This window comes from Lissotriton helveticus, chromosome 12, assembly GCF_964261635.1.
Source record: "Lissotriton helveticus chromosome 12, aLisHel1.1, whole genome shotgun sequence".
NCBI classification, from domain to species: domain Eukaryota; kingdom Metazoa; phylum Chordata; class Amphibia; order Caudata; family Salamandridae; genus Lissotriton; species Lissotriton helveticus.
The window spans coordinates 455,039,115-455,059,597 of record NC_136073.1 but is presented as its reverse complement, the minus strand read 5'-3'; the positions used below and the strand labels follow the sequence as shown (position 1 = coordinate 455,059,597).

Here is a 20,483-nt window from a genome sequence, read left to right as displayed (position 1 = left end):
GAAGAAAAGAACTTACGTGGGTGACGAAAGAGTCCTCCTGTGGTCGTCCGTCGCACATATGTGTCCAGGGAGGCAGTCGTATGTGAGGTGCGGCTGGCAAGGAGAGATCCGGCGGAGGTGCATGGGTTCAGAGCAGCCTTCGGCATCAGTGTCCCGCTCACAAGAAGAGCATGCGCGGCCGGCAGGAACTAAAAGAAATTAGGCAGTGCCAGCATGCTGCGAGGTTCTTGTGCAGCCTGGAAGTAACACGAGATGGCTGGTGCCTAGATGCGGGACAGTCTCGCAATAAAAGAGAGCATGCTGCCCAGCTGTGGCAGTCAAGCACTGCATGCCGTGACTCCCCCCTGGAAGAGTGGAAAGCAATTCTCTTTTGAAGGAGAGGGAGGGGGATACGGTCAGCGTGTGCTCATGAGGTGAAGTGAGCCCCCCCCCCCCCCCCGCCAGAGGGAGGAGACAACGTGTGGAGTGCTGCGTACTCAGCCATAAAGCTGAAGAGTGTGGATGTGCCGCTGAGAGATGGAGGCAGCATGGGGTCTGTTAGAAATAAAATTAATAAACAAAAGTAGACAGGACTTACCCGGGGGAGTCGCTGCATGGACCCTAGCAGCATGCAGGAAGCTCCAGAGACACCAAAGGAAGCGCATTCACAGTCGGATTGCCCTCAACAAGAGACTGAGTCAAGCGTGGTGAGAAGGTACACTCACCTGGGTGTGCCAGGACGATAGTAATGCAGCACAGGGAGAGGTGCTGCAGCTCAACATGATGGAGAGCAAAAGTGTACCTGCATGCAGTGTGTTAGCAGACCCTCCCCAAAGACTGTTGTGTGAGGCAGGAAGAAAGGACTACGACATCAATCAGCAAGTGAGTGCTGAAAGAACCTTATATGGAAAGGCTGCCAGGACCTGCAAAGGGGAGATGCTGTGACGCCTAGTGGGAGAATGCAGCACGGGAGAATGCAGTAACTCCCTGGGGAAGGGAGGAAGTGTGCAGAATGCTCACCTAAGGGTGACAGGAGGCAACCGCAAGTGGACATTGAGCAAAGAGTGCATGGAGTGATATTGCGCAGAAGATGTACCCCAGCCACGGACGGTACAGACAAGAGCTCAAGAGTCAGCACCTTTCAAGGAAGAGGGCCCGGATGGTCACACGGCATGACTCATCCTGTGAAGCCGGCCCAAGAGGAGGCTGCAACGAGAGAGCCACGTCAGTGTGGTGTTGAGGTGCCTGGAGCGCACCCTCGGAAGAGGCGACCTGCCAGAGGTCTGAAGAGATGACCTGCCAGAGGTCAGTGAAGTGGCGACCTGAGAAGAGGTCAGAGAAGACGACAGGTCTGACAAGAGGACCAAGGACAGGTCCATGAAGAGGACCGAAGAGAGGTCTGACAAGATTGACCTGAAGTCAGAAGTAATTAACCGAAGAAGGTCGCGACAACAGGTCTGGTCGCCGAAGGAAGTGAAGGCATTGTCCTAGGGGTAGGACAGGACCAGAGCGACCCGTGTGAAGTGCACGTCACATGGGGAGGCCTGGTCAGTGAAGATTAGCAAGAAGATGGGACTGGACCACGTCGCGAAGAGAAAGAACAAGAAGGAGAAGCTTGAGTGTCATGACGCTACCGTGTAGAAATGCAGAAGAAGGAAGGAGAAGTTTGAGTAGCATGACGCCACCATGAAAAGAAAGCTCAAGCTGAAGAAAAGAGTAGAGTGTGACATGACAACTCGCACACCAGAAGGTAAAGGTGACATGTGCCAGAACATCGGAGCACAGGGCCTGGAGAGACCATTGGTGGCACTGGGAGAAAACATCTACCTACAAATTCTCAGATCACCTGGTGATTGCAGAGGTGAGCAGGCGGGGACCATTGGTAACACCCACCTTTGGGATGGAACGTGAGACTGGATGGCAAGAGTGCTCAGACGTCCCGAAAAAGAGGAACTGGCCACTCCACACCAGACCATGGATATCCAAGGGGCAAAGGCCTCAGGGATGCCAGTGGCAGCGGGTCTCGACACGAGAGATAGATCTACAGCCGCTTTTCTGCAGGTCCTAGGAGGACGAAGATCTGGTGTGAAATGACATGAGCCAACAACTACCCTTCAGGTGGAGCTAAGGACACAAAGGTGGGACTCCTAACGCTTCCTCCACACATCCCGAGGGTTGTGTTGGAGCGACACGGCGAAAGGCACCTGTCCATTGGAAGCCTGGCAAGTAGGGCCTCCAGGACATCCTGTGGGAGGGTAATACCTGTGAGAGGGGCATCCTAGTGATGGAGCAAGGTCTCGTGCAAAAGAGATTTGCTTGTAAGCAATCTTCTCATGTAACCACTAACCACATACTAAACTTGTTTTGTGAAAATAACATGCATTGCAGTTAATAGTAAGAACGAAGCTTGCCTATGTGTATTATTGACCAGTAACTCAAGGGTGATTCTAAAATGGCCGCTAACCCAAAATCTTTAGTGCGCATCCGTCTACTGCATCTACGTAGTATGCTGTATCTTTCGCTTGGAGGGTACTTTCTGCACATGCGCACTAGCTAACAAAATGGCCGCTTGAAACTCATATACTTGCCACCTGCTTGCTGAAAAACTAAAACAAGCTATTCTATTAATGCTAATGCAGGGAGAATAATAATAAGTAAATGGGATTAGAGTAGAGATAGGTGGTATACAGTGAAACCATTTATTTTTTATTTTAACATTTGTCTTTTTGACTCAATAGTGCCTATTATGGCCCTAAAGGCACGAACCACAGTCTATTCCCTCTTGTTCTACTGCACATGTGCAGTGAATCCAAACTAGAAGAAGCGATGTCAATTTGAACATCGGCCAAGGCTGCGAATGGATACTTTCATGAGAACCGGAACAACAGTCCACTGAAATGCATGGGAACCAGCTGACTATTTTATAATATGTGACAATTGCAAAGTGAATATGGGTAGGAATAAAGGCTGATGTATAAAAACTTAAGGGGTGGGATTTTAAACAAAGAGCTGATAGAAAATCCAAATGCTAGCCCGACCACGTTTCCAAGCGATGATGAGGCGATCTACGGCCTTCCAGACTCCCAGCAGTCCACGGATCCTCCGGACGTCACGCCTCAGACTGTGGATCTCCTTGGCTGAGGTGACCCACAGGCCCTGCTCCCCTACAGCACAGCAGCGGTGCAGTGAAGCTGATATTGTTTTGTTTAGCCCTGAAGTTAGCGGCTTCCAGCACTAACAACTACAGGACTTTCCCAGCCATGGGGGCTGAACGACACAGCGACACAGTGAGTAACGCATCATTATGCACCCGTGACCCTATCCTCTACCCTGCTGTGCTCAACGCATCTGCTGTGACTGCACACGCAGCAGAGACTTTTGTCCTAGCCCCTCTGGCGACAAGAACTCCTCACAGGCTCTGAATCTGTTTCCTGTCATTACGTGCTCTCCCCCCCAAATTCATAGCTTACAATTTCCTGGGCGGGTGGAATCCGGGGACTGCTCGTCAGACACGGCCTCTCCTCTTTAGCCCGGGAGAGGCGACACTCCTCTTCTGGATATAATTGTTCTTCAGACTTTGATTGCGAAAGCCGATTGCCACCCCCCTAGAACTGTATAGTTTGCTATAGCTCATTTGAGAGTTTGGACGGCGACATGTTGTGTAGCCGAACTTTTGGTATTACCTACAATGTGGCCTTCTCTTGGCTTTATATGTCCCCCTTCTCCCCTTTTTACCTTGTGCACCTGTGGGAATTCTTGAGAACTGTAATAATGTCTGGTTGTGGACTGTGCGGGTGAAGACGGGGAGCTTGCGGGTGCTCAGCCTGCAAAGCTGGATCGGACTGGTGGGAAAGGGACCTACACGAGTGGTGAATATGGCTGAAATCAGGATTTGTACCTGGAATGTCAGGGGCATGCACACACCAGCTTGACCTTATCAGATTTATTCCTAGCTTAAACGTCATAAAATAAATATAACGCTGCTCCAAGAAACACATCTAAATAATGTGGAGGTGTGTGCTTTGCACCGTAGGTGGCGTTGGCAGCTCTACGCCACAGATTACTCCTCCTACGCACGAGGCGCCCTGTTGTGGGTTCGTCCTGGGACCCCCTGGGTGGTTACGAACACACACATAGACCCCGAGGGTAGATACGTGGCGGCCCAGGGCAGGCTAGATGGGCAGCAGGTGGCACTGGTCTCTTTGTACTCCCCAAACACGGACCAGAGCAGCTTTCTCGCGCGCCTTTCTACGACACTGGCGGCCTGGCACACAGCCCCATGGATACTGGGGGGAGATTACAACTGCGTATTAGACACGATTCTCGACTGCTCCTCCCCGCCCCCAGCTAACGCACCGACACATGGCATCACAAGGGCGCTACTGGGCTGGGCTGCGCAGTGGGATCTTCATGATGCTTGGCGAGTTCACAATCCCGCAGCGCAGTTGTACTCCTATTACTCTGGCGCACACAACCTGCACGTACGCCTAGACAGATTCATGGTGTCCACCGACCTCCTTCCACTTGTCACTGACACACGATACATGGGACGTACTCACTCGGACCACAACCCACACTTCCTGACCATTGCCTGGGAACGCCCACATCCACCCATTCCCACCTGGTGACTCCAACTGGCGCTGCTGCTGGATGCGGCCTTTCGTGACTCCCTACTAACGCAGACAGCCCAATACTTTGAGGAAAATACAGACACGGCGTCCTCTCCCCAGATCGAATGAGACGCCTCCAAAGTAGTGATTCGGGGCCACTGCTTAGGCACACAAGGGCACATGCAGCGCCAACTGGAAGGCGACTTAACACGACTGGAGACTGCCCTGGTCGATAGAGAGCAAGATGCGGTGGATGGCGCAGCTGACCCGCTGACAGAGGCACGAGCGGAACATGCGCGCCTCCTGGAAAGACTGCGCACTCCTAATTACGCAGCTCACTCGGTACGGAGGCACCATCTGAGTAATAAACCTGGTAAATTATTGGCGTGGTTGATTTCACGGGAGGACCGGGTGGCCCCGGTGGCAGCGATACACGTGGACGGGAAGGGCCTACAGTACTCGCAACGCCACATCCACACAGCATTCACGACACACTATGACGCTTTATCACTCCAGACTCCGCGACCCCCACCCAGACATAGTTGGGTATCTCTCCCTCCTCCGGATGCCCCGATTGACTATTGCACAACAAGAGGAGCTCGGAGCCTCACTCACACCTGAAGAGCTCCGTGACTCCATCTTTAATTTATCTAACGGCAAAACCCCTGGCCCGGACGGGCTACCGGCCGAGTTTTACAAAGCTGGCTCAGATATTCTCGTGCCGAAGCTCCTAAAGATGTACGCCGCAGCTGCGGAGGATTCCTTTCTTCCTCCTACGCTGAACGAAGCCAACCTGATATCCATACCCAAACCTGGTAGGGATACTACACGAGTGGGTTCTTATCGCCCCCTGGCCCTCCTGAACACGGATTATAAAATACTTGCTTCCACACTGGCCCGGAGACTGGCGCCCCTGGTCCCCCTTCTAGTGCACCATGATCAGAATGGATTTGTTCCCACACGCCACACCTCTTATAATATACGATGACTGTTCCGTGTTCAAGAGTACGCTGTACGACGCTGGCCTCGAGCGGGGTGCCTAGTGTTGGACCTGGAGAAAGCGTTAGATTCTGTTAAGTGGCCGTACCTGGGGGCGGTATTGAAGAAATATGACCTGGGAGGCGGCTATGAGACCATGGTAGATCTGCTTTACCACGAACCAACAGTCCGGGTCCGCACTGGTAAACTGATCTCTGACACCATCCGTGTGCGCAGAGGCACCAGACAGGGCTGCCCCCTGTCGCCACTGCTGTTCTCCTTGGCCATGGAACCTCTGGCCACGATTCTCCGGTCACGGTGGGGTGAATGGGGGATCCCAATGGTGGATGGACTTCATGTGGTCTCGCTATATGCGGACGACCTGCTCTTATACGTCAGGGATCTAACTGCTGTTCCAGAATCACTCACTGACATTTTACAAGTATTTGAGGAAATGTCAGGTCTGCGGGTCAATTGGTCCAAGTCGGGAGCTTACTCCTTCAGCCCAGATACACCGGAGACCGATATCCGCCTCGGCGGAGCACGGCTGCAATGGTACCCCACCACATTCCGCTATCTGGGAATCCACATATACCGGAACCCGGCGGATATCCAAGAGGGGAACCTGATGAGAGCGATTGCTTCCATCCGTGCCCAGGTTGGTTTTTGGAGGACCCTACCCCTTAACGTGCCTAGTCATGTGGCACTGGCCAAGATGATAGTCCTACCACGGCTATTGTACTACTTCTCCAATATTCCGACTTACGTCCCCACTAGAGTATTTCGAGACGTTGAGGTTCTACTTCGCGGCCTTGTCTGGAACGCGGGCCGGCCCCGCGTAGCGTTGACCAAATTATATATGCCCACCACCTCGGGAGGCCTGGCGGTTCCCAACATGGAGCTGTACTACCTGGCGGCACAGCTGCAGTGGTTGTCGGGATGGCTTAGTGGTAAAAGCCTAGAAGATACTGCCTCGGATATCACCGTCTAGACCCAATCGCAAATCTGCGCATTGTTCCATCCCCTAGCTCGACCCCCTTGTCCTTCTCAGCTACACTTAGCGGTGGCACGCAAGTGCTTCCTCCGCTGCTTGCGGCTCACCCGAACCACTATACCATATGCTCCGATACTCCCTCTCCAGTGCACCCCTGGGGCGGCAGGGGCATTGACGGAGGCCCAATTGACCAGCTGGACGCAAGCGGGAGTGGAGACACTGGGTGACCTCTACACCGACGGCGAGCTACTTTCTTATGGGGACCTCGCCGCCAACACAGACCTTCCAGCCGGGCAGTTCCTACTGCATGCCTCTATTGTACGCACACTGACCGCCCTCTGGGGAGATATCTCAGAGGAACCGCCGATGAATCAATTCATGCAGTATTTGCATGTCATGGGCAACGGCTCCCATGTGGTACACTGGCTGGCGCAGGCCCTCCTGGCACACGCACAACCTTCCATCTTGCCACTAAGGGAGAGATGGGCAGCTGACAGGGGTAGAGACTGGACAGATAAAGAGTGGGAGAGGATGCTGCTGGGGCCGACCAACATTCCACGCAACCCCGCTTTAAGCTCATACAGTTTTACATCCTACATCGGGCCTATCTCACACCTGACAAAATTAACAGATACTTCTCCCTTACAGACACTGCCTGCCAACGCTGTTCTCTGGTGGGAGCGGACCTCCTACATGTGCTTTGGCACTGCCCGAATATTCAGTTGTACTGGGAGGAGGTCACAACAGCACTCACACAATGCACTGACGAACATGTACCGCAAACGTGGGAAGCCTGCATACTGGGACTTTACAAACGCACGAAGTTGAACAAGGTGCCGGCACGGTTCTGGGATATGGGTCTCATTACGGCCAAACGCTTACTCACCAAACATTGGAAAGCCGCCACTCCCCCACACACCCAGCACTGGCACACATCCTTCACCAACTGGGCGCGAGCGGAGAGTGCTGTACTCCACCGGGAGGAAACAGCGGGCCTCAGGAAGTTCCCCATTGCGCAGATCAGGGACGATCTCCTTACCTCCGTTCAGCAAGCTTGCCAGGAACATGAGACGACTTGAGATGACATGACCTGCTCCTATCGCGCTGATGCCAGACGCTGCGGAGCGTCACGACGCTCGACCCTTCCCCCCCTCTCCGGCTACCGACACACCCGTACCAATGCTAGCGCTTTTGCTTCTCGCTCACCCGCTATGGACTTTTACGGGCTGCACAACGCCCACACCCATGTGTTCGCTCCCCCTGATCACTCACAACACATGCCCCACTACCAATAGCGGCTGGCTGCCCCCTCCCGGGACCACTGACCCCCCCCTTTTTGATACGACTGCAACGACCTCTCATCACATGCCACACCAACAGTGCTGTCGCTTTCCCACTTCCCGCCCTGCCGTTATCCCACTGTTGTGTTTATACCTGTCTCTGTTTACACATCGGTCATGTTCCCCGACCGAACCCTATATTGCTGCAGACAGCGACATTCCACACGCAGCGATAATGTTATGGGACACCATGTGCCTGGTGGCATGACATTCTCCCGACACGATAACGTCTGGTCATTTCCTGCACATGTGAGCTGCAAACTACGGCAGGGACGGATGCCCCTCTCTGACACCGGGAGACCAATCATAGGAGCAGCCTCTCGCCTCTGACGAGCACACATACACGGCTGTCACTGAGGGACGCCATGCATATCAGGCTATCGGACATCTCAGTCTTGACTGTAGTGGTCATGCTCTGCCGTAACCGGCGACACAAGCCCACTTCCCTGCATTAGTGAGCTATACTAATATACGCCTGCTCACTTCATGGCGACTTCACACACACAGAATCTTCAATCCCTCTGTAGCCTATCCATACAACACCTAGCAACTACCTCTGCCGCAACACACTCCTTGTGGATATAGGCAGTTGCCACAGATAACACAAATGTTGGAGACGCGCTGATGTGCCTACACGATTGCCCGCAGAAAATAGGAAAATCTACAGACCTGTTTGTTAATCGAGCTATGTGTTCTACTATGTCTACATACTCTACTTATACTTCGCCGCCGGACCTCCGGGTTGTCAGCTAAATGGCTGTGTCATCTTGTCCAATCCTTCATGTTTACCAACCTTCGCTGCCGGCCCCCGCGGGTTGTAGGCTATAAGCTGTGTGAATGCAGGACAGACTGTCTTGAGCAATAAAGGTCTTTAAAAAATTTTTAAAAAAAGAGCTGAAAGAAAATAATGGAAAATAAGCATGGTGTGATGATCACCTCCCCTTGCCTGTCCAATCAGAGTTAGTATTTCCTTAAGTTTAAAACATTAACGGGTGGTACCAGCTTACAGAAAGGTATAATTGAGGTAGCTTTTAGTTAGATAGAAGTTACAGACGGAGATGCTGAAGTACAGACCGGGATGCTGTCGGAGTGACGAGTAATGCTGAAGAAGACTGGAACTACTAAGCCAATTATCTAAAGCAAATTAATTTAGAAGAAGATCATGGAAGAATCTCGAGGAGGAAGAGAGTGTCAGAGAGGGGTGCTACACAAGCGTCGGTGATAGAGAGGTTGTCTGTCTGTCCTGATTCCTGTCCTAATTCCTGTCCTGAAACCTTTGTTCGCCAGACCTTTCCTGGAGGACCCTTTCCAGTTCCTAGGCCTGGGAGTTGGTTTCCACACCATTCTTGGTAATTGTAAATATATTTGCATATGCGCTTATGTGCTTTTCTCTCTTTCCTCTCCCTTTCATGCAGTATCATTGCAAAGAATAATGAATGCATTTGATTGATTATTTGAATCTTCCTTACTTTGAGAGACAGAGTTTGTGCTGTTCTGTGTAAGTAGTTCACATGAATTTAATCTGAGATACATTTTAAAAATACATCCCAACTCTGTGATCATTTCCAATGTGTAAGTATATTGAAATCTTATGCCATTTCACCATCAACTGGTTCAACTAATGGTTCATTGACCAGAGGAAAGAACTTTTTGATCAGTGAAAGATTAGTTAGGGACCAGAGATAACTAATCTAGAGAATTACAAAAACATGACCCCAGCCATTAATGCCAGTGTGTTGTGAATGAATTTATGGGCCCAGGTGAGTATGTGGTGTTAGATTATCTGTTGCTTATAACCGGCTGGATCCGTTTTCTGGTAGCACTAGGGATGTCTTGCAACTACTCCCACATTTCGAAGAGAGCAGCAAGGCTGCCCTTGTGGTAATGCCACGAAAACCAGGACTGATTGGTGGAAAGTTACATCTACCCGATCCACCATCACTCCACCTGCACCATCACAGAAAACGGAACAGAAAGAGAGACTTTGGCGTCCACTTCCACATTGTGAGTCTAAGGAGGACTGGATCCGCAGGGCATCCTTACACCATGCCAAATAGATCTGGTGGTCCTAGATGCTGGCGTAACATCATCTATCACTCTGCAAGCAGTTAAGGAGACTCAGTGGAAGTTTACGGTACTTTGTTTTATTTTGTTTATTTCTCTCCCACAGGTTTGGACTTTATTGTTTGCTGTTTGAATTAAGTTTGAGAGGGATGCAGTAAACTGCTGATCACTGTTCTAGTTGCTGCCAGCACCAGCCACTCCCTGAGGGCTGGCTTACACTCACCCCACACCCATACAGCACAGGCGTCACTGCACATGTGACCCTGGCAATAAAAGGGGCCAGGCGCACATGCCCTGGTCCAGTTCTATCTTATAACAAACTGTGTCCGTGTCAGTCATTATAGGGTGCATGAGGGCCTAGGGTCCTGCGGCAAACATCAAGCAGCAGTTTACAAAATAAAGGCTGCAAGTGTAACCCGATATTATTTGCTTGTCAGCACCAATGCATTAGTCTGACTTTACTCATGCACTGGTGCTGAGCACAAGGCCTACGCCTTATGTTTTTCTTTTGAGAATTCAAGCAATCATCAATTTCTATTTGGAATATGGAAGGACAAAATAAATGCTTGCAGAAGAAGACAACGCCTTTCATCCTAAATAAAAATATCTCTTTAGATTGAAAGGCAGAGGCAAAACCCAAGAATCAGAGCTGAAGAAGGCGTGGGGGCACAGCTGAACTCTGCTTAAATCTCTGATTTATGGCCCCACTGGTGCCCTCCTGCCTGGTATATAGGTGTATGGAGACGGCAACCAGTTGTGCTTGGGACAGTCTGGACTGACATCACAGGCTGGCAAATTTGACGAGAAAAGGACAATATTCACAGGCCTGTTTATGGAGGAAGCTTGGAGCACTAAATGAGCTCCTGAATTGTTAGTGATCTGAGTGCTACATTCCTCAGTCTGTAACGTGACATGTAGCTGAACACTCACCCACCTGCAACACGAACAGGAACGAAAGAGAAAAATAATCCCAGAGAACAAACATTTAAACAATCATAGCGATAAGGTACAGTACAGTGGCTGTGCTCCGTGGGAGGAAACTAAACTCAAAAAGGTGTGACAAAGAAGAAAGATTCACCACCAGCAAGTAAGCATTTTTAAAGGACAATGTAATGAACGAGTACAAAGCCAATAGGCGAACTGTATGCCCACAGAGTGAATACAGCATGTTTCAAAGAGGCAGTGCAAGCGAAGTCTAGCCGATACCTAATCAAAGAGACAGGGCAAGCGCTGTCTAGACAAGACCTAAAAAAAGAGTCCTGTCTTATCAGCAATTAAAATAAATAATTTCAACAAGGAACAAAGTAAAGAAGAAATGCTTCAGGAGTGGGAAAATAGATGAATAGGGAGGAGAGCCACTGAACAAGGAGCAGGGAATTGAGATGGAGGTAGGCAAACAAACTCTAAGCACACAGTATTGTGTCATAGACAATAGGTCTTCGATAACAGACAGACCAAATTATGTGAAGCCAGACCTAAAAAGCAAACATCAGTAAGGAATCTTGTGAATTCTGACATATGACATTTGGTTTTACAAACAGTATTAAGCCTAGAAAATAGGAACCATGCACGCTTTCAAAGCTGAGATAATTTTAATGCAAAGTGCAGAACCCTCACATTAGAGAGAACATGGTTTATAGGACTCCCCAATATTCTAAAATGTCGTAAACAGGTTGCTGATCTATTTGCAGGTTAATGAGCCTCACTACAACAGGAGATTGTATTTATTTTTTTGGTTGACTAGCGAGACAAGGCAATGCCGTAGAAATGTCTAGCTAATATGAAAGATTGCAGCCTCAACCACATATTAGGTGCCCAAATCCATGAAACAGGTCCATGAAACAGGTCATACCACACACCAACACTCAAGGCCTTCTTTAGGCATGGGTGACATGGGCCCAGGCCACCTACTTTCAGAGGAACACCCTAATCTTGCATGGAAAACGAATTTCAGTCATTAATTTTCTTTTGAGTTCATCAGTTCAGAGATGTTTTAAGGCATAGGCAAAGTCGGCACTGGTCCAGGGCCCCGGCCTTTCATGGGGACCCCTGACAGAGCCAGCTCTGTTCTGAGAGAGTCTTGTCCTACTGAACTTTTAAAATTGGGAAACACATTCCTTTAAATACTGTTTTCTTTTAATTTATTTCAATGTGGATGATGTGATGTGTGAGAGTCTATTACAGATATTTTGCAGATAATTGTTGTGTTTATGTTTTATCCAACATCCTATAAAGATATTTTAATTTAGATCAAATCAGGACCTCACATATGAGAAATGGGAGCAAGTATTTGCAGTAATATTAGTGAGCTGCTGCAATACTGAAAACACATATCGCTATTCCTGATTATCAGATATAAAAACACTTAAAATTCGGATGAGTGTACCTGTGCATTGTCAGCGACCCAGCCAAAGTGGGCATGAAAGAACTGAAATCAGACAATAAATTCAAAGCTGTTCTGAACAAGGGACCCCCAAAATATGTTTGGCCTAGGGCCCCCTAAACCCTTAAGACGTCCCTGCACCAGCGCTGTCCATTCTCTTCAGGCGCTGAATAAATGATCTTCTTTCCGTCCTTTAGTCTTTGTCCTTTGCCCCTCCATCTCCTGTTTACCTGTTTACACCCCCATTACCAAACCCCCCTCACCTAAATTCCACTAACACAGGAGGAGATGTGGCATAATGGCCAGACCTGCTGACTTTGAAACTGGGGGACCAGGTTTCAGTCTCAGCATTGGCTCAACATCCTGTGATTCAGGGCAAAGCACTTCATCTCCACATGCCTTAAAAAGTGACTGTTAGAAATGGGAGTCTTCATTAGTTGGAAGTGGCTTGCACCCTATCCAAGAAGGAAACCTTCCTTCGAGTCAGGAGGCAATTACACACCTAAGATAACCCCTGCGCACGCCCTGGTAGCTTAGCATGAGCAGTCAGGCTTATCTCAGAGGCAATGGGTAAAGTATTTGCAAAAAGTACACAGTAACACAGTAAAAACACTACAAAATGGATACCACACCAGTTTTAAAAATAGCAAATATTTATCTAAACAAAGCATAACCAAAACGACAAAAATCCAACATACACAAGCAAAGATATGAATTCCTGAAGAATAAATATACAGTTCCTTGAATTTGATTGCGCCAATCGGGGTTATCACAGCATTGTGACCAATAAATACAACAGTTCAGTCCGACCTCGATGGAGTCGAGGGACGGGTATGGAGTCAGGGAAGACTCGCAAACAGTACCTTGGAAAGTGAAGAGGCCTCGAGGACCTTGTGGAGAAGTGTGGTGGTGAGGCGTTGTGGCGTCGCGGGCATCGGTGCTGTAGGTTGGTGCAGAAGTCACTGAGTCCTCGGAGTCAAACGTATTGCAGATCAAATTACGAGAGATCGAAGTCAGGAGCATTGACATCGGCAGTGCTGGGTCTGCGGTGTCATGGGCGGTTTGGCATGCACTTCATGATGCAGTGTCCGTGTCTTCTGTGCAGGCTGCGGTGTGGCGTCGGTGAGGAGTGCTAGCATCGGAGTTGATGACACTGTTGTCGGCAGACCAAGGCTGTGGTGTTGTTGAGGGCAGTTTGGTGAGGTGGTGACCACAGCTTTGGTGCAGACAGGGGAGTCAGTGACGGCGCATAGGCGGCTGCATCGGTGAGGCCAGCGTTGCTGTGCTGTCGAAGTCGGTGCAAAGAGGAGGGGCCCACGCCCACAGTGCAAGCAGCAGCGTTACGTTCAACAAGATGCAACATAGTCAGTGAGACCAGGGCTGCAGTGTCATGGAGGTCGCGCTGCCCTCACTCAGCGAGCAGTGACCAGGGCGTTGGTGCAGGCAGCAGCGTTGGTGACGGCGCCAGGAAGGCTTTTCTCGCAGTTACAGCTCAGCAAACACCTTCAGTGGCCCTGAACTGGCATAGCCACCACTTGGCAAGATCTACTTCAAGCCCGTGGAGAATCATGTGAAGCAGGGCACAGTAAAGTAAAAGTCCAGTCCTTTCCACTGCCCACAGAAAGAAGCAGCAACTGCAGGCCAACGAAGCAACGCAACACGCAGCAAAGGGTCAGTACCCCTCCTGACAGTTATTCAGGTCTTCTTCTTGGCATCGTCCTCTCAGTCCAGAAGTGTTCTAAACATCTGGGGATTTAGGTCCAATACCTATACCTGATGTTACCTTTGAAGTAGTCCTACTTTAAAAAAAAAGTCATTGTTGTTCCCAAGTTCTTGTCTTGCCTATCCTTGGCTCTAGACACACTCCAGAGGGTTGAGACTGCATTGTTAGAGGACAGGCACAGCCTTATTCAGGTGCCGGTGACTGCTCCTCTCACCACTCTAGGTCAGGAAGGCCCATCAGCCTGGTGATGGGCCATCATCATAAGCAGGGAACACCTCAACTCCTGTTGTGTGACTGTCTACAGTGAATACACACACAGGCCCCTGTCAGTCTAAGCCAGATGTTGATTCCACAGGTAGGCAGAGGCATGGAATGGTAAAGCAAGAAAACATCCACTGTCTAAAAGCACCTAAAGCCAACATAAATAGGGTCAGAAAAATAGGAGGTAAAAGGCAAAAAGTCAGGGGATAAACCTGCAAAAAGGGCCAGGTCCAACAGTGACTGGTCGAGTTTGCGCTGTATAAAAGTACAAAACAAAAAAACATCATCAGCAAGAAAAAGGAGAAGGCAAATAAAGTCAGTGCAGGCCACCTACCATAGAGATCCCCAACTCACCAGCTCATTAGTGGCCAGTGTGAACAGTAGCTGCCCTGATACAAAGCTGCTCAGATTTCTCAAGCTGTTATAAGATTGGATAACTCTTACCTGATCCAACCTAGCGGGGGCTAGGGCTTTAAGCCCTATTCGGATCGCTTGGACAGACCATATGTTGGTGAAAATGCTATGCCCTTCTCATGAGCACCCCTTTAAACCTCAGGACAGAACAGTACTCAGGCGCCACTGGAACAAACTGAGATTGGAGGATCTCTACCATCTGCTGGAAGAGGCCCCGTTGGGTCCCATAATCAATGCGGAACACGGCTACAATCTCTTCTGTGAGTGGGTTACCCGTGCCCTCTATTCATTGATCCCCATGGTTTGGTCTAAGTGTCGCCCAAAAGAACCCAGCCCCTGGTATGATAGCTCTCTAGCGCTTCTTAAAAAAGCCTGTAGACAGGCTGAGAGGGAGTGGCGGAAATCGTTTGACCCTAGGAAAAAGGCATGCTACTTCGCCAAAATAAAAATCTACCATAGGGCGGTGTGTAGAACACGAGCAGCCTTTTATGCCCAAGAATTCAAAAATAGCTCCAATCCGTCAAAACTCATATTTAAGGTGCTAAAGGACCTGATGGCTAAAAGGGCAACGGTGGTGGAAATCTGTTCGGATTCCCACTGCGAGGACCTGGCTTCCTTCTTTCGCGAGAAGGTTCAAGCCATCTATCGAACCTTCCCGAGTGGCACTCACATCTCGGAGCCGGTCAGCTGTAGCCTGGGTGGATGTGAGTCTCTTACTACCCTGCCCTGTCTATCAATTGAGGCCTTTAACACATTGAGCCTTAAAATCAAATCAGGATCTCCTGCGGATCCGCTTAAACCGGCTCAGTTCAGGATCATGTCCCCTTTATGCCGTGCTCCGGTGCTTTCTTTGATTAATTTTTTCATTATCTTCACGTGTGGTTCCCACTAAGTGGAAACAGGCCGTAGTCACACCTATTCTGAAGAAGGCTACCCTTGACCCCCTCAAACCCGAGAATTACTGCCCTATTTCCCTTCTTCCTTGGGCCGCGAAAGTAGCCGAGGCCCATGTGAACGGTATTCTTTCAGACCATCACATGAGGGCTAACATCCTCGACCCCACTCAGAAAGGCTTCTGTTCTGGTCACAGTACGGAGACGGCCTTGCTCTCTATGGTTGAACACCTGCGTTCTGTGCTTGATTCGGGTCGGACGGCGGCACTATTGCTATTAGATCTCAGTGCCGCGTTCGACACGATCTCGCACAGGATTTTGCTCCAGCGCCTGGAGGAAGTTGGCATCACGGGCTCCGCCCTCCACTGGTTTCGTTCCTTCCTTGCCGATCGGTCTTTCAAGGTTGCGATCCCGCCCTGCCAGTCAAAATCATATCCGTTGGAACTGGGTGTCCCGCAGGGCTCCTCGTTAAGCCCCACTCTGTTCAACCTTTACGTGAGGCCGCTAGCTGCGGTCGTCAAGCAGTGGGGCATGACGATGGTCTCATACGCTGACGATACGCAGCTGGCGGTCACGTTGAGTGGGGACTCTGACATGGAGGCTCCCAGGTTCCGTGACGGACTTCGGGCAGTGGCCAACTGGATGAATACCAACTGTCTCCAGTTAAACGCCAAAAAGACCGAGGTCATGGTGGTCGGCAAGCAGGCGGAGCTATGGGGTGACATGAGGTGGCCTCCTGAACTGGGTGTGACTCCTACCCCAGCGTCGGAGATAAAAAATCTAGGGGTATGGCTGGATCCGACCCTTAGTTTCATCTGCCACACCAAGAAGGTGGCGGCTACTTGCTATGGCATTATCCGAGGTCTAAGACCTATCCTGAAATTTTTCGAAAACCCACCAGGCAGCTAGTGGTTCAGGCGTCAGTGTTATCCCAGCTGGATTATGCTAGTTCACTTTTGGTGGGGATCAATCAAGCGGAAGTCATCCGGCTGCAGCGAGTTCAAAATGCTGCAGCCAGAGTGGGGATTGGTCTGCCGAGGCAGCGCTCTGTATCAAACATGCTGCACTCTCTTCACTGGCTTCCGGTGAACCAGAGGATAAAATTCAAAGTACTATGCCTTGCCTTTAAAATCCTCAAGGGTTCATCTCCTCAAATACTTGAGAATCTGCTGGTGCCATATGTACCCTTGCGAACCCTCAGATCCTTGGGCAAAAATCTGGAAGTTGTTCCGCGCTTTAGGCTGAGCAGAGCCGGTGGCCGCTCTTTCCGGGTGCTGGCGGCGAATATGTGGAACTCTCTCCCCCCCTACATTCGGGCCCTCGATGATCTCTTGCTGTTCAGGCGCGCCATCAAGACTTTTCTATTCGTTTAGCCTGTATTATTTTACACTGTTGTTGTTTCATTTTTCTGGCCTATTGACTGAGTTGTGTTTTGAGTACCTTGCAAAGCGCCGGGACGCCCCTTTGCTGGGGCAGCTGAGCGCGGTATAAATGCAGATGACATAACATAACATAACATCCCCTGCAACATGACTGATTTCCTCCGCTGCATTGTTCTGATACTTTATACGGGCACAAAAGGCAGCACTGTTGGTTGCAAGCAGCATAGTAGTGAGAGGTGTGATCAATGGAGATTTTAAGCCATGCCCAGCTCAGAGAGAAAAAAATGCAGAGGGAGAGGGTGTGGTGTAACAGTAAGAGCTGCCGACTTTGGAACCAAGGAACCAGAACTGTTTTTCAGCATTTGCTCAACGTCCTGTGGTTCTGGGAACATCACATAATCTCTCTGTGTGTACAAAAGTCATGTAATGTAATTGATGCTCATGTAAAGCACTCCAATACCTTTGAGTTGAGTTTGCGCTATATAAAAAATGCAAAAAAATGAAACAGTAAGTGGCTCTGAACTCGCTGCCTCGCTCATGCTAGAGGTTTCATGTATCTTTTAAAAGCAAAAGTGTGCACTGTGTTTAAGGTTTGTTAGAAAAACTTTGGCCAATTGCACTTATATTAACTCCAGTTTTATACAGCACTTAGAAATAGTTAGAGGGAATACCTTGAAGAGAGAGGTGAGGAAATGGTAGGAGGAGCAAGAAGGGCTCACAGTTTAATTTTGCCCGGGCCACTATCGGAGCAAAGGCTGGCCCTGCTTCCACAGCAGTCCAGTAGACAAAGAAAAGGGAACCAATCTTTTTAGATCCAGGGTGATACCTCAAGGAAGTATAAATTTGTGATCCCAAATATGTCTAGTGTTAGAAGAAATTAACAACTCTGTGATCACATGGCCCATTTAAAACATAGGAAACAAGAGCTGGTAAGGCAGTGGAGTCCTTACTAGCAATAGTTCTCAGAGACATACGAGCACCCCCAAAACATCTAGGGGTGAATGGAAATCATGGAGTTTTACTTTCGGGAATTCTGCGGAGCTACCTAAAAACTCTGAAAGATTCCGCAAGTTGTGGAATTCTGGTCTGTCGTGGTGCTCACGCTGAATTTAAGCACCAGGAGCGTCTCTCGCACTGTAAAATCAGCACAAACAGCACCATGTGGCGCATCAGAGGGCATTGCTTCTTTCTGCCCCAAGCGGCAACTTTCGCAAAATGAATCTCAACTTTCTCAACACGAGTGGTAGCGACTTGCTGCTACCACCCGCTTTGAGAAATCTCACAGAAAGGCGGTCTAGTGCTAATTATTTCTCCCTTGCACTCACCAACTTAACACTGGGAAGCTGCGCCCAAGAAAAATTCCGCCCTACTGTGGTTGGCAGAGTTTTTGCTGAACACCACGTTCTGCATGGAGTGGGCAAAACTGTGCGAACTCCACCGGGGGAGCTCTGCTAACCAGGCCCAGGTCGAGTGCTCTGATGAAAAATGTATATGATAATTAGGTATAATTACAATCGGCAATAGCAGACCCCTGTAAGTCCCTAGTATATAATAAGGCAAGTGGGTTCAAATGACCTATATGTCCCTAGTACCTAATAGGGCAGAGGGGTACAGAGACCCAGTGGATTTCCTGCACTGGAGTGTGGCCTACCCTGTTGCCAAAAGTAATTTATATGCAAATTCGACTTTGGAATTAAAGGTACTTCCAAAGTTGTAATCTATCTTATTCTTACATATAATTCCCCCCTAAGGTCTCCTCTAGGTGTTCCGAGGATGGGGTGCCATGTAAATATAAGAAGGGACATTATAAAAGATGTTTTATAATCGGTGGTGAGGGAAAAACTGCCAATTTTGTTTTCCCTTTTTGATGATTATTAGCTCCATAGGCTAAAATTGAGATGTGTTATTTAAGTGTATATATTGCTAGGAAGAGGCTCAAAAATGTCCTTCAATGACTTACAAAATTGCCAAAGACAAATCCAACAACTTGCCACTGTTTAATTTATCATAAACTGTACAGAAAAGAGGTTATAGAACATTATTTTCTGTGATCCAAAATCCATCCTTCAATCAGGCTCGCCTGATTGGTCAGCCTTAAGAGGTTTAGCCAAGCTACTTTGATGAGGGGATAAGTGAACTGCATAGAGCAGAGGTTATCTGATGTGGGGATCTCTGTAGCTGCCAAGAGCAGGGCAGGTCGTGGGCTGGGTAAATCAGACCGGGTTTTCAAAGGGAGCAGGACTGTAAGGAATGCCAGTCAGGCCTACTCCCTCTTCCTGTATCCCCAGACAGATGGCACGTCCAGAAATGGAATTTTTGCTGGAGGTGGAGGGGAATTGAGCGACACTCGTGGGTTGGTTTAGCCAGCTTTTACTCCAAAGGAGAGAAAATCTCCATCTTGAATTATAATGTGCAGTGCTTTGGGGGACAAGAATATGCCACACTTTGGAGGGAGCTGACATGCTTCTGGGTGGCACCCTGCACCTCATTGGACATGGGTGGCCCCCTGCTTATTGCCCTAGATCATTGAATAAATATGTGAGTGCTGCATAGGAACTCAGATTTGGTGTCTGAAAGTACAAGGAGAAGAAGGACTGAGCCACTGGAACCCTTGTCTACACCACACAGGATTGCTCTCTGAATGACTGCTCCTGTTGCACACTTTGAACTACAACCCTAAGGACTTTGCCTTGCTTCAAAAAGGACTAGGGGGTGGACTTCCTGAAAGAAACAGGTTAACAGACCTTCCCTGCACCATCTCCCTTAAGACGTCCCCAGCCTGGAGTACGTCCAGTGGACGTTTAAGGATTTAGCCAAGTGCATTGTGGGAATTGTAGTTCTAAACTTCCAAGAACCATCTCAGAGTTTCTAGACCCTTGGATTTGTGTTTTGGACACTTCGAACCCCAAGAGGAAGATCAGGAAGAATTCCAGAAGTTTGGAAAAGTTTGGAGCAAGTTTTCGAAAAAGCTCCATATTAGGACTGACCCGACGTCGAGAGTGAAGCCGACTACCTTCAACCGCGAACGGGCAGGATTTCAGATTGGTCCAACTAACAGCTCCGGTGCTCCAGACTTTTAGGATTTGACCGGGGCCTCGCTGAGTAGCAATCCGACAAAGTTGGATTGTAATCGGCCTGCTGGAGGGGACTGCATGACATCGAGAGAAAATCCTCCAGAAAAGTTTCTAATTCCGAAGGTAAAAAGCATGACCGATGTCCCAAGTTGGCGCTAAATGTTTTTAAGCACTAGAATGTGTTTAATCTTTAAAAATTCATATCTCCAATTGCCTATATAGATGTTTGTCATTTTGCTGTCATTCTAAAGATACAAATATTTTCTATTTATATAAATTGGTGTGGGACTTTTATTGTGTGTTGTGTCTTACCTATTTAATGTATTGCTGTTTTTTAATGCTTTGTATATCTGTCCCCTGAGTTAAGCCTGCCTGCTCGCAGCCAGCT

General features: G+C 49.0%; 1 protein-coding gene across 1 annotated transcript in view; it reads left to right on the top strand.

Moving 5' to 3' along the window:
• LOC144798348 (5-hydroxytryptamine receptor 3A-like) overlaps positions 1–20,483 on the top strand; it is a 431,839-nt gene that overhangs the window by 148,093 nt on the left and 263,263 nt on the right. The gene's annotated exons all lie outside the window — the stretch shown is intronic.